This window comes from Phyllobates terribilis, unplaced genomic scaffold, assembly GCF_046119375.1.
Source record: "Phyllobates terribilis strain yellow unplaced genomic scaffold, ASM4611937v1 Scaffold_2__4_contigs__length_985480577, whole genome shotgun sequence".
Lineage (NCBI taxonomy): Eukaryota > Metazoa > Chordata > Amphibia > Anura > Dendrobatidae > Phyllobates > Phyllobates terribilis.
The window spans coordinates 708,813,867-708,825,945 of record NW_027362762.1 but is presented as its reverse complement, the minus strand read 5'-3'; positions in this window follow the sequence as shown (position 1 = coordinate 708,825,945).

The window sequence follows — 12,079 nt, the reverse complement described above, 5'->3', positions numbered from 1 at the left end:
CAGTCTTATATACATATTTGGGGGAATCTTTCACCTTAGGGATATGTGTCCTTCTACCATGACCTTTTGATTTTTTATCAGTAGGTATCTTTGAGGTAGCTAGAAAACTGTTATATACAGACTTTTGGGTGACCAGTGTGTGAGTGCACACCTCTGCTTGTACATCTATTTTATTCATTTTTAACTTTGTTATGCATGCTGTCTATTTAAATAAAATTGTACTTTTTATCTATTTTTGGCTATTTACTCCGTTCTTCTGTAGGATATATATTTAATTGTGGAGTGCCCTTATACTTACCCAATTGATTGGTTTTCGTCTTCTAGCATCTGTAGTATAGGCACCCCAGTAGAAGAAGTGCTAATGCCGGCTTGTGCAAATCGTTGCTTGGCATCAGCGCTAGCATCTTCTGTGCACTATGCTCCACTTTCATGGGTTAAAAGTTTATTATTTATGTGTATCATTCAAAAACACATGTTATCCTGCAGGTAACAAACCCCCATAGAGTTATAATGATAAAAAAATAAAAATACATTTTTCATCAAGCAGCACAAGTCTGTATCGGCATCAGAAGCGATAGTTTCTTTCACAAAACTGCTAAGGCATGTTATTTACTGTAGCAGTCAGGCGACTGAAATGGTCAGGACATGATGATGATCCACGGGGGAGAATAAGGGTGTAGTTTCCATAGCAGGGTCCAAAACCGAAACAGTGTACCTCTTTTTCTGCGTCCAGCTATGAGTCTAAACGGTAGTGTATGACCACATATCACGTTTTGCTTGTGTTATAAAGTATTTTTTCTCTTTATACCCCTTTGGAAAATAAATAAAATAAAACCAAAATTTTTTCAAGAATATCATTTTTAATTTCCACTGGCGAATACTATAAAATTTGCTGAAAAAATGCTCACTACACTCCAATATAAAATTCTTGAGGGGTGCAATTTGCAAGATGGGGTCTTTTTGAGCAGTGGAAGAACGGCAGAGGATCCCCAAATCCAGGTGTGAAAAACTTGTTGCATCATTCCCAAGAAGACTCATGGCTGTACTAGCTCAAAAGGGTGCTTCTACTCAATACTGAGCAAAGGGTCTGAATACTTATGACCATGTGATATTTCAGTTTTTCTTTTTTAATAAATTTGCAAAAATTTCTACATTTCTGTTTTTTTTCAGTCAAGATGGGGTGCAGAGTGTACTTTAATGAAAAAAAATGAACTTTTTAGAATTTACCAAATGACTGCAATGAAACAAAGAGTGAAACATTTAAAGGGGTCTGAATACTTTCCGTACCCACTGTATCTTCAGTCCTGACCTCTTTGTGTAATAATATCCCCGATCCTGGGCCCCTTCCTGTAATAATGTCCCCCGTCCTGGCCTTTGTTGTAATAATGTTCCCGTCCTGGACTTTTGCTGTAATAATGTCCCCCATCCTAGGTTCTTGCTGTAATAATGTCCCCCATCCTGGGTCCTTGCTGTACTAATGTCTCTTGTCCTGTGGCTCTCCTCTAGCACATATTAAAAAAAAAAAATTTTCTTACTTGTCCACGCTTCCAGCGCATGTCAAGTTGACGCGCCCCCTGGGCCATGTTCAGGGGATACCCGGAGCCGGATCTGGATAGGGGTAGTAGTCCTTGTGGCGGTGACCCGGTCCGTGCCCAGGGTGTCAAACTAAGTGGCAGTCTATGGCAGTAGATGTTAAGTTGATTGTCGACTACGCCACCCGTTGAGTGCGGCTTTGACGCCGCCGCTGCAGAGCAGTCCGCTGAGGCCGGTGGTATATGTGCAGCAGTGATGGTATAACCCCCAACGGGAGGGGTATGGCCTCAGGGCAGCAGGTGTGGATGATGGGGGTTGTAATGATGCAGAAAGAAGACTCAGAGTCAGGAGATGCAGTTCAGGGTTTTTACTTACTGGTGTTCTTTTGGTCACTCTGGCCTTGAGTGACCACCCGAGCCGTGCTGCGTCCACCAGGTCCTGGACTCGGCCAACCCCCAGGCGATTCCGGAGCGTGGTCCTGAGCTCCCTTCTGACTCTCTCTCTCTCTCTGGCCGTTCCCACCAGGGATCCACCTGTGTCCGGCTCCCTCGGGTCTCTTGTTGGTTGAACCTTCCCTGGCTTCCCTGACCCTATGCTCGGTGTGCCATTCTGGTGGATTTGGTGAGGGTCGTGGCAGATCCTGCCCACGACCTCCGGTTCCTGGCTAAGGTTTGTTTTGGCCTCGGTCAGCTTGGGATCCGGTACCCTTGTCCGCCAACCCTTCACCCTTTTGTCTTTATTCTGGGGTCTTGGGGTTCCCTTCTTGTCTTTCTCTCTGGGTCCTTCTTTTCTCCTCTCTCCCTCTGCAGGCTTGGCTCTGGAGCTGGGCCCAGCCGGAGCCACAGCTCCCTGTCAGCCCTCCTGGCTGAGCTCCTCTGCTCTGCTCCTCAGGCTAAAAAGACCCTGTCCTAAGATGGTGCCCACCTTATATACCTCCCTCTATGTGTGAGCCCAGGTGACTAGCACCCAATGAGCTCCTAGCTTTACCCAGACTACTCCCCCTATCTGCCCCTACACTACTGGGATGTTCCACCCCCCTCCCACTCCAGCCAGGGACAGACGCTGTCGTACCTGCACATATACTTGGTGGGAGTACCGTAGTTCTGTCCCCCGGAAATGGGATGTATGTAGTGCATGCAGCCTACTGAGCTCAGTCCCACACTCCATCCTTACCCGGGAGTGGAATACCACACCTCTGGAGTGAGGTGCAATACCCCTGTAGCAGCCGAATCCTCAGGGTGCTACATTCCCCCCTGGTAAATCACAGCACGTCCTCGGGCTGTAAAAGAATAAAATATCCACAAACATACAATTTTTTTTTTCAAAACATCATAAACATATAAAACACTATATATATATATCAGCAGCATAATACTCTTCATATAAAACTTTTCATAAAAAACATTTTTGACCTCTGGCTACTTGTGCAAATTGTGACCAGGTAAGTGCCACAGTCTCTGGTAGAAAAACAGTTTCCTATAAAACCGGTAGGGGGCGCCTTAGGAAGCGCAACTATATACAAGGGAAGGTGGCCGCTCTCAGTCCTCGGCCAGTGGGAAAAAGGAATGGCTGTTCACAGTCCTCAGCCTGTGGGGAGATGGGACACACTGGAACAGTTCACTGGTCCCAACGGGGACTATATTTTAACTAGCAGCAGTACTTATAACAGTTCTCATACCGTACTCTAATAACGGCGTCTTCCTGATGCTTCCTCCCTGTATTCTTCAGACCCGTCCGGGTCCTCTTGCTCCTCCTGACACCTCAGCTCTTTCTCTGTCAGTCGGTGCACATGAAGGGCATAGGGTCCTTTGGCACATTGGTGCCGGGTGAAGGTGACCTCATCACCCAGGTAAAGATCACGACCTCTGTGTCCCTCCGGTAGGTGGGACTCGACATCTCTTCTGGTCACGAAGACGTCGCCGGGGGTGTGATGATCTCTGATGAAGCCCCAACCGTGCTGCAGTTGGAATTTGATTACAGTCCCGGTGGCACGGGGACCGTGGGCTGCACGGGGGTTCCTTCGGGTCCTGCTCTTTTGTTCTGCACTCTTTACTTGCAGCCGCTCCTCGCGGACCCGTCTCTCTCTCCGTTCTCGCTCAAAGGCCTCCAACTGCTGGCGGCAGCACTCTGCACGCTCCGCTGCAGCCGCCCGGGTCTCTTGAGTGAACCCGATGAGGTCTCCTCCTGCGGGGTCCCACTCAAACTGCGCCTCCTCTAACGAGAGCGGGGTCATCTTGACGGGCGCCGGAACCGGGATTAGGGGCTCATCCAGGGGTCTTTCTTTCCGGAGTCGGGGATGGTGGTACTCCGGTGGCCACGCAAAGGGCTGCCCATCCGGGCAAGTGTGTTGGGCAAGCAAGTCTTCACCCAGGTGCGGCACAGTGGAAGTTGAGGGCGCGGTGGTGGCAGCGGCGCCCGGGATCACTAGGCCTTGCGACCAGGCTTGGGGTACCCTGAAGGTAAAGGGCACCGTGAAGACGGCGACGCCCGGGGGCACTCGGCCTTGCGACCAGGCCGGTGGCGTCTCCTGCTTGGCCGCGCTCAGGGTTGAGGCGCGTAACGTCACAGGGGGCGTGGTCGCGGCTCCTGCTTGGGGCCTAGTCAGGAGCGGTAGCGGTGCGGCAACGGGCACGATCGGTGGGATTTCGGGCTCTGCGACGGGGAGCGGGGGTAGGCTTACGGTGGCTGGGCTTGGGGTAGTGACGTCCCCTTTACTTGCCTCCGTCTCTTCAGCTCCCTCTGCGTCGTCGTCTCCGGCCTCCGTCCCTTCTGCATCCTCTTCAGGGGCAGGCGTGCTCCTCGTTGCGGGTGGTGTGCTCCGCTGGCGGGTCCCAGCCTGCTGGGCCATCTCCCTGCTCCACTCCATCAGCGTTTCTCGCTGCACCTGGGCCATCCTCCGTGCGAGGCCCTCCAGCGCGGTCTGTGCACGCTCCCGGTCTCGGGGAAGCTGTGCCAGGATCTCCACCAGGTCTTGTGGAGTGGTAGCTTGCATCAGGCTCCTGACCACAGGGTCGGTGCTGCCTGCCTCTCCCTCCATCTCCGGGTACGGCTCCTCCAGACTCCTCCAAGCTGCTCCCATCTTCTCTCTTTTGTTCTGTCTCCGCCCCCATTGAGGGCGGTCCTGGGGCAACTTGGTGATTGTCAGTTCCAGGGGCAGACCCCCCACGCTGATGGACATCTCAATCATTGCAGTCTCTGCTGGTGGGGGCGGTCTTCGTTTTTGGCGCCATTCTTGGTCCTGGCTCACGATGGGAGGTGGCCTCTTGCCACCCTCTGGCACGCCCATAATGGCGTCCGCTCTGCCAGGGCGGGAAATCTTCTGAAATGGCGGGAATCGTCTCCCAGTGGCGGGAAACTCCGTGAATGGCGGGAATCTTCACCGATGGCGGGAAGAAGGCTGAAGATGGCGCCGGATGGCGGGAAAACTTCACGGATGGTAAGTTTTAAAAGTCTCTTTTTCAGGCACGCAGTACCCGGTGGTTGCGGGCACGTTATCCTGTCGACTACGCCAAAAGTTGACGCGCCCCCTGGGCCATGTTCAGGGGATACCCGGAGCCGGATCTGGATAGGGGTAGTAGTCCTTGTGGCGGTGACCCGGTCCGTGCCCAGGGTGTCAAACTAAGTGGCAGTCTATGGCAGTAGATGTTAACTTGATTGTCGACTACGCCACCCGTTGAGTGCGGCTTTGACGCCGCCGCTGCAGAGCAGTCCGCTGAGGCCGGTGGTATATGTGCAGCAGTGATGGTATAACCCCCAACGGGAGGGGTATGGCCTCAGGGCAGCAGGTGTGGATGATGGGGGTTGTAATGATGCAGAAAGAAGACTCAGAGTCAGGAGATGCAGTTCAGGGTTTTTACTTACTGGTGTTCTTTTGGTCACTCTGGCCTTGAGTGACCACCCGAGCCGTGCTGCGTCCACCAGGTCCTGGACTCGGCCAACCCCCAGGCGATTCCGGAGCGTGGTCCTGAGCTCCCTTCTGACTCTCTCTCTCTCTCTGGCCGTTCCCACCAGGGATCCAGCTGTGTCCGGCTCCCTCGGGTCTCTTGTTGGTTGAACCTTCCCTGGCTTCCCTGACCCTATGCTCGGTGTGCCATTCTGGTGGATTTGGTGAGGGTCGTGGCAGATCCTGCCCACGACCTCCGGTTCCTGGCTAAGGTTTGTTTTGGCCTCGGCCAGCTTGGGATCCGGTACCCTTGTCCGCCAACCCTTCACCCTTTTGTCTTTATTCTCTGGTCTTGGGGTTCCCTTCTTGTCTTTCTCTCTGGGTCCTTCTTTTCTCCTCTCTCCCTCTGCAGGCTTGGCTCTGGAGCTGGGCCCAGCCGGAGCCACAGCTCCCTGTCAGCCCTCCTGGCTGAGCTCCTCTGCTCTGCTCCTCAGGCTAAAAAGACCCTGTCCTAAGATGGTGCCCACCTTATATACCTCCCTCTATGTGTGAGCCCAGGTGACTAGCACCCAATGAGCTCCTAGCTTTACCCAGACTACTCCCCCTATCTGCCCCTACACTACTGGGATGTTCCACCCCCCTCCCACTCCAGCCAGGGACAGACGCTGTCGTACCTGCACATATACTTGGTGGGAGTACCGTAGTTCTGTCCCCCAGAAATGGGATGTATGTAGTGCATGCAGCCTACTGAGCTCAGTCCCACACTCCATCCTTACCCGGGAGTGGAATACCACACCTCTGGAGTGAGGTGCAATACCCCTGTAGCAGCCGAATCCTCAGGGTGCTACACTCTTCCTTCTCTTTAGCCAGCACATTGGGGCTGGAGGCGCATGGCAGTGACTTCATGCACTGCCCATGAAGTGTCCACCGAAGTCAGGTGCTGGCCTCTGGTTGGCCAGCAGCCCATATAGCGATTGCAGTGCAGAGAGCTGGTGACTCTGTACCACAATGCATTTCAGCTGTATGTGTGTCCGAGGATGCAAATTCAGCTGAAAATAGCACTGGCATCGACAGGCCACCTGAGCTCATGGGCCCAGTCACAGTCATACCCTCGGCGACCACAATCATTACGCCCCTATTTTACAGTGTATTTCTTGTGTTTTGGCATCTCAAGGCTTCTATAAATTGAATTAGTGCCTGCAAAAAAGTCTTAAATGTAACGTGGTTGGGTGTGGACCCACTGCACCACAGGAGGGGCTTACCCTGGAGGGGCGTGACTAAGCGTATCTCTGGTTTTTGCTAGAGCCTCTGGTGGTGCAGATGGGCTTGGCTGGAGGTAGTCGCCAGGTACCACTACAAGACAGTCCCCAAGACTGCAGCTGCTGACCAGAAGTTCAGAGGCACGGTACAGGAGGGCAAAGACAAAAACGTGATCAGATGGTCTGGGGTCAGGGCAGACAGCACAGGATCAGAAGTTATAGCTGAGGTTAGGAGCAGAGAGGTCAAGCAGGATGAGAATACTAGGGTCAGTAACAGGAAGCGGATTACAGAAGCAAGCATACACATTGACCAAAGGGTAGGAACCAAACGTTCGAGCAAGAAGTGATGGGAGGAGCTTCCTAATATAGTGCAAGGTGACAGTAGTTTCACTTGAGATGTATTAGTCACTATATGAGTTACCAATATCATCAGCTGAATTATAATTGGGAACAATGGATTAAAGAGGTTGTCCACTACTATTAATATTGCCCCCATGGATTTAAATTGTGCCAACAAGTATTTTTGTATATACCTTGCGTTGTCTTTATTGCCTGTGAGCAGTGCTATCGCTGGCCGCTCACAGGCATCACGTGACCGCGGCTGCAGTCAGCTCTGACATCCGCTGATGTGAAGTTCCGGCTGCAGCTGGGGGTGACCCAGTGACAGGCTCCCCATGATTGATGGGCTGTGGGTGGGGTTTCCCTGCACGTCACAGTCCAGCATCCACCACGCGCTTTCCCTCTCCTCATTCATGGGGAAAGCGCGGTGGATGCTGGGCTGTGACACGTGGGGAAACCCCGTCCACAGCCCATCAATCAGGGGGGAGCGCGTCACTGAGTCACCCCAGGCTGCAGCCGGAACTTGACGTGTCATCAGCAGATGTCGGAGCCGGCTGCAGCCGGGGTCACGTGATGCCTGTGAGCAGCCAGCGATGGCGCCACTCACAGGCAATAAAGACAATGGAAGGTATTTACAAACATACTTGTTGGCACAATTTAAATCCATGGGGGCAATGTTAATAGTAGTGGACAACCTATTTAAATGACTTTAATAGGAGCGAGTAGTTTAAAATCTAAATACATTACTACACTATGTGTGTGAGGAGTGAGTGATTTAGGTGAAAACGTTTATTATCCTCCTCCTAATAGATATGTCCCAATTAGTGTTGAGCCACCCCCGTAGTGTTCGAGTTCGGTTCGGTTCGTCGAACACCCGTGTGTTCGCCGAACTGTTCGTCGGACACCTTCGAACACCGTTAAAACCAATGGCAGGCAAACAAAAACACATAGAAACACATAGAAAACACCTTCAAAGGTGTCCAAAAGCTGACAAACTGCTCAGAAGACATAACTAACACATGGAAAAGTGACAAGTACATATAGTCATGCGAAAATAAAAGAGGTGGAGGAGTAAAAGGAGGGGGAGACACAGATATAGGCATGTCATGCCCTTCTAAAATCCAAAAAGTGAGAAGCCGACACGGCCAGTCCGCTCCTGCCCGTGCCACCTCCGTGTCGCCGGGTTTGTGCCAGAGCCACGGTGAACCCTGACGGCCAGCCCCCCTCTCCCAATACTGGTGCCTGTCCGCTGGTGGGTCGAGCGAGCCCCCCTGTGGTGGAGGCAGCTCTAAGCTTTTTAATTTAAATTGTCTCTCTAATTTGAATGAATACACTTTAAATCCATTTACAAGGATCTATTGGAGGGCAAGTCTCATGCCAGCAGCCGCGGTAATTCCAGCTCCAGTAGCGTCCACTAAAGCTGCTGCAGTTAAAAAGCTTTTATAAGGATCGAGCTCGGCTGTCCACCGCAAGGCATCCTACTGCCAGTCCCAGCCCCTATGCCTTGGGGTGCCTCCTGATGCTCTTCACTAAGTATCCCATGGTCCCGAAGCATTTCCTTTGAAAAAATTAAGTGTCTAAACTACAGGTGGTGCAGCTTGCTTAACAGCCGGGATAATCCGCTTACTAGCAGACACTGCTACTAGGCACAAAGTATTTCCTGGGCTAGATGCAGTTAAAAATTTGTAATTAGATACTCTCGTTGGATGCTGAGAAAGCATTCCATAGAGTCTCCTGGCACGCCATATATGATTCTCTTAAAAATCTTGGGGTAGGGGTCTAGGGGACCCTTTTATAGCCAAAATCACGGCCCTGTATCGCAATACGTCACCTAGGCTGAAGATAAATGGAACTGTAGCACCCTGAGGGCTCGGTTGCTAAAGACGTATTGCACCTCACCCAGAGGTGTGATATCTCACTCTCAGGTAAGGATGGAGTGTGGATCAGGACCCGACACCTGCATGCATTACACCACATTGCCGTGGGGCAGGGCGACCAATATGCCCCTGAGATGGGCACGACAGTCCCTGTCCCTGGCTGGAGTGGGGGGAGGGAACACTGAGGAAGGGGAACCCTGTAGTGCAGGAGCAGGGAGGAAGCAGTTCCTGGGTGCATTGAGAAGGGAGTATAAAAGGTGGGCACCATCTTAGTTCAGTGCAGAGAAGTCTGAGCAGAAGTGGCAGGGAGCAGGGGCTCTGCATGAGCTCTGCTCCGGAGGCGGGCCTAGTAACAGAGGCCCAGGCCTGGAAGAGGGAGAAGGAAGGAAGAGGAGCGGAGAAGGCTCCAGGAACGAGGAATGAAGGGATCCCAGGGGTGCGGACGGGCGAGTCGCCACCGCACGCCCGAATCCACCTGCGTGGAGGGGTCAGGCCAAAGGGGGAGACCGGTCCCCGAACTAGTGGAGGCAGGAAACGACCCTCAGCTAGAAACCGGAGGCTCTGACATTTTATGTGGCGCAGCCCCTCGCTACACCCGCTAGGAAGGCACCACATAGGGTCAGGGAAACTGGCGCCAAGTTTACCAAGAGGAGGCCCGAGGCAGCCGGACAGAAGTGTTGGTAAGAAAGGCCAGACAAAGGACACACAAAGGGGGTCCTGTGAAGTGCTCCAAAGTTATCTGGGAGTTGTCTGAGCCCCTCACCTGGTGAGCACAGTACGACGTGGGCAGCCGTTACCTGCAGACGTGGTCTGGATAATAAGAACTGTGAGTAAAGGCCCTGAACTGCATCACTAACTCCGTGTCGTTACTGCTGCTGCCCTGCACCATCACCCCCATCCTCCGCATACACTGCCCTGAGGCTATACTCCTCCCGTGGGGAGTTATGCTACGCTCTGCTGCACCCACAACACCAGCCTCAGTGGTCTGCCCTGTAGCGGCGGTTCACTCTGACCGCAATCCACGGGTGGCGTAGTCGGACATTTAAACATGAAAACCACATAAATAGTTCCGCCACTGGTTTGACCGCCCTGAGCCACGGAACTGGGTCGCCGCCACGAAGACTACAACCACCAGCATCCACCAAAAAGGGTCCGGCTCCGGGTGTCCCAAGGCCCAGGGGGTGCGTCAGAACATTTTCATCACCTTTCACAATCACCAATGGGACAAGGCAGTGATGTCCTCTGTCCCCTCTCTTATACCTCCTAGTGACGGAGCACCTGCTCTCATCAATTCGCCATAACCCCAATATTAGGTGGATTGAGGTGGGAGGCACCGAGTACAAGTGCTCTCTATTTGCTGATGATGTCCTAGTATATATCACTCAATCACATATATCCATCCATGCTGTTATGGCTGAAATAGATCACTTTGTTACATGGTAAAATTTTAAAATCAATGCAGCGAAGTCTGAGGCCCTCGATGTCTCCCTCCCCAAATCCATATAGGATTCCATCCAGTCCAACTTTCCCTTTGCCTGGCCCTCACAGGGTATCAAATACTTAGGAATTCCTATTCATAGAGACCTCTCCCATCTATGTTATCTTAATTTTGGGCCCTTTATTGAACAACTCCATACAGACCACGGTTGGCAAGTTAGAACTGTAAGATTCACTACGTGAACCACTGGTGTTTTGTGGAAAAGCACATGTACACTGCGTTCCAAATTATTATACAAAAAGTGTTTAGGAGTGATAAGGGAAGAATTTGTTTGTTTGTCAGTTAAACTCATTGATGGTGATGTGTGTCAGGGCTCTTTATATCACTGTAAGCAATTGCAGACACCTGTGCTAATTAGTTTGGCAGGTGTGTCCAATGAAAGGCAAGACTACTTAAGAAGGCTCTCTCACATTATTAAGCAGCCTACATTTTCTGCCAAAATGGGAAAGAAAAAGGATGTGTCGGCTGCTGAGAAGCAACAAATTGTGGAGTGTTTAGGTCAAGGCATGACTACAATCAACATTGTGCGATGATCAGGATGAAGTGTCCTGGCAATCAAGAAGTATGTAGCTGATTCACAGTACACACGTGTGCGTGCTGATAAGGGCAAATTGAGGACTCTTTCCTACAGGCAATTACGTCAGGTTGAAAGAGCAGCGGCAAAAAAGCCTTGTCATAGCAGCAGACAAGTTTTTGAAGCTGCTTGTGCCTCCAACGTCCCCCGAACAACAAGATGCAGGGTCCTTCAGAGGTTTGCAGCTGTGCATGCGCCATCCTGTCGACCTCCTCTATCCACTTCACACAAGCAGAAACGGCTCCAGTGGGCCAAACATTACATGAAGACTGATTTCAAAACTGTTTTGTTCACGGATGAGTGCCGTGCAGCGCTCGATGGTCCAGATGGATGGAGTGGAGGATGGCTGGTTGATGGACACCCCACGCAAACACGGCTACAGCGCCAACAAGGAGGAGGTGGAGTAATGTTTTGGGCTGGAATCATGGGGAGAGAGATTGTCGGCCCCTTTAGGATCCCTGAAGGCGCTAAAGATGAACTCCATAATGTATGTGGATTTTCTCAAACAGCACTTCCTGCCATGGTTCAAGAAGAAGAACCGTGTATTTCACAGCAAGATCATTTTTCTGCATGATAATGCACCATCTCATGCTGCACATAAAACATCTGCATCTCTGGCTGATATGGGCATAAAAGGGGACAAACTTATGGTGTGACCCCCATGCTCCCCTGACCTCTACCCCATTCAGAACCTTTGGAGCATCATTAAAAGGAGTGTCTATGATGGCGGGAGGCAGTTCACATCTAAGCAACAGCTCTGGGAGGGTATTCTGTCCTCATGCAAAACAATTGAAGCAGAAACCATCCAAAACCTGACAAATTCAATGGACGAGAGAGTTCAGAAGCTCCTTTCGAACAAGGGGTCCTATGTGAAAATGTAACATCACCTAGAATAAAGTTTTGAGTTGAAAACTGTTTGATTTCAGTTTCTAACAACCTGCTAATGCTTATAATTTCAAAAATGACCATTTTTTTGGTCTTTATTAAAATGAAAAGGTTGATCGAAAAGTTTGGGGGATCTAAGAGTGTGGCAACCCAGTAGTCATGATTACTTCGAATTCTGACAATATGAGGGTCATGCTGCAGGTAGTGCAGCAAGAAGGCACTTATGTGCCT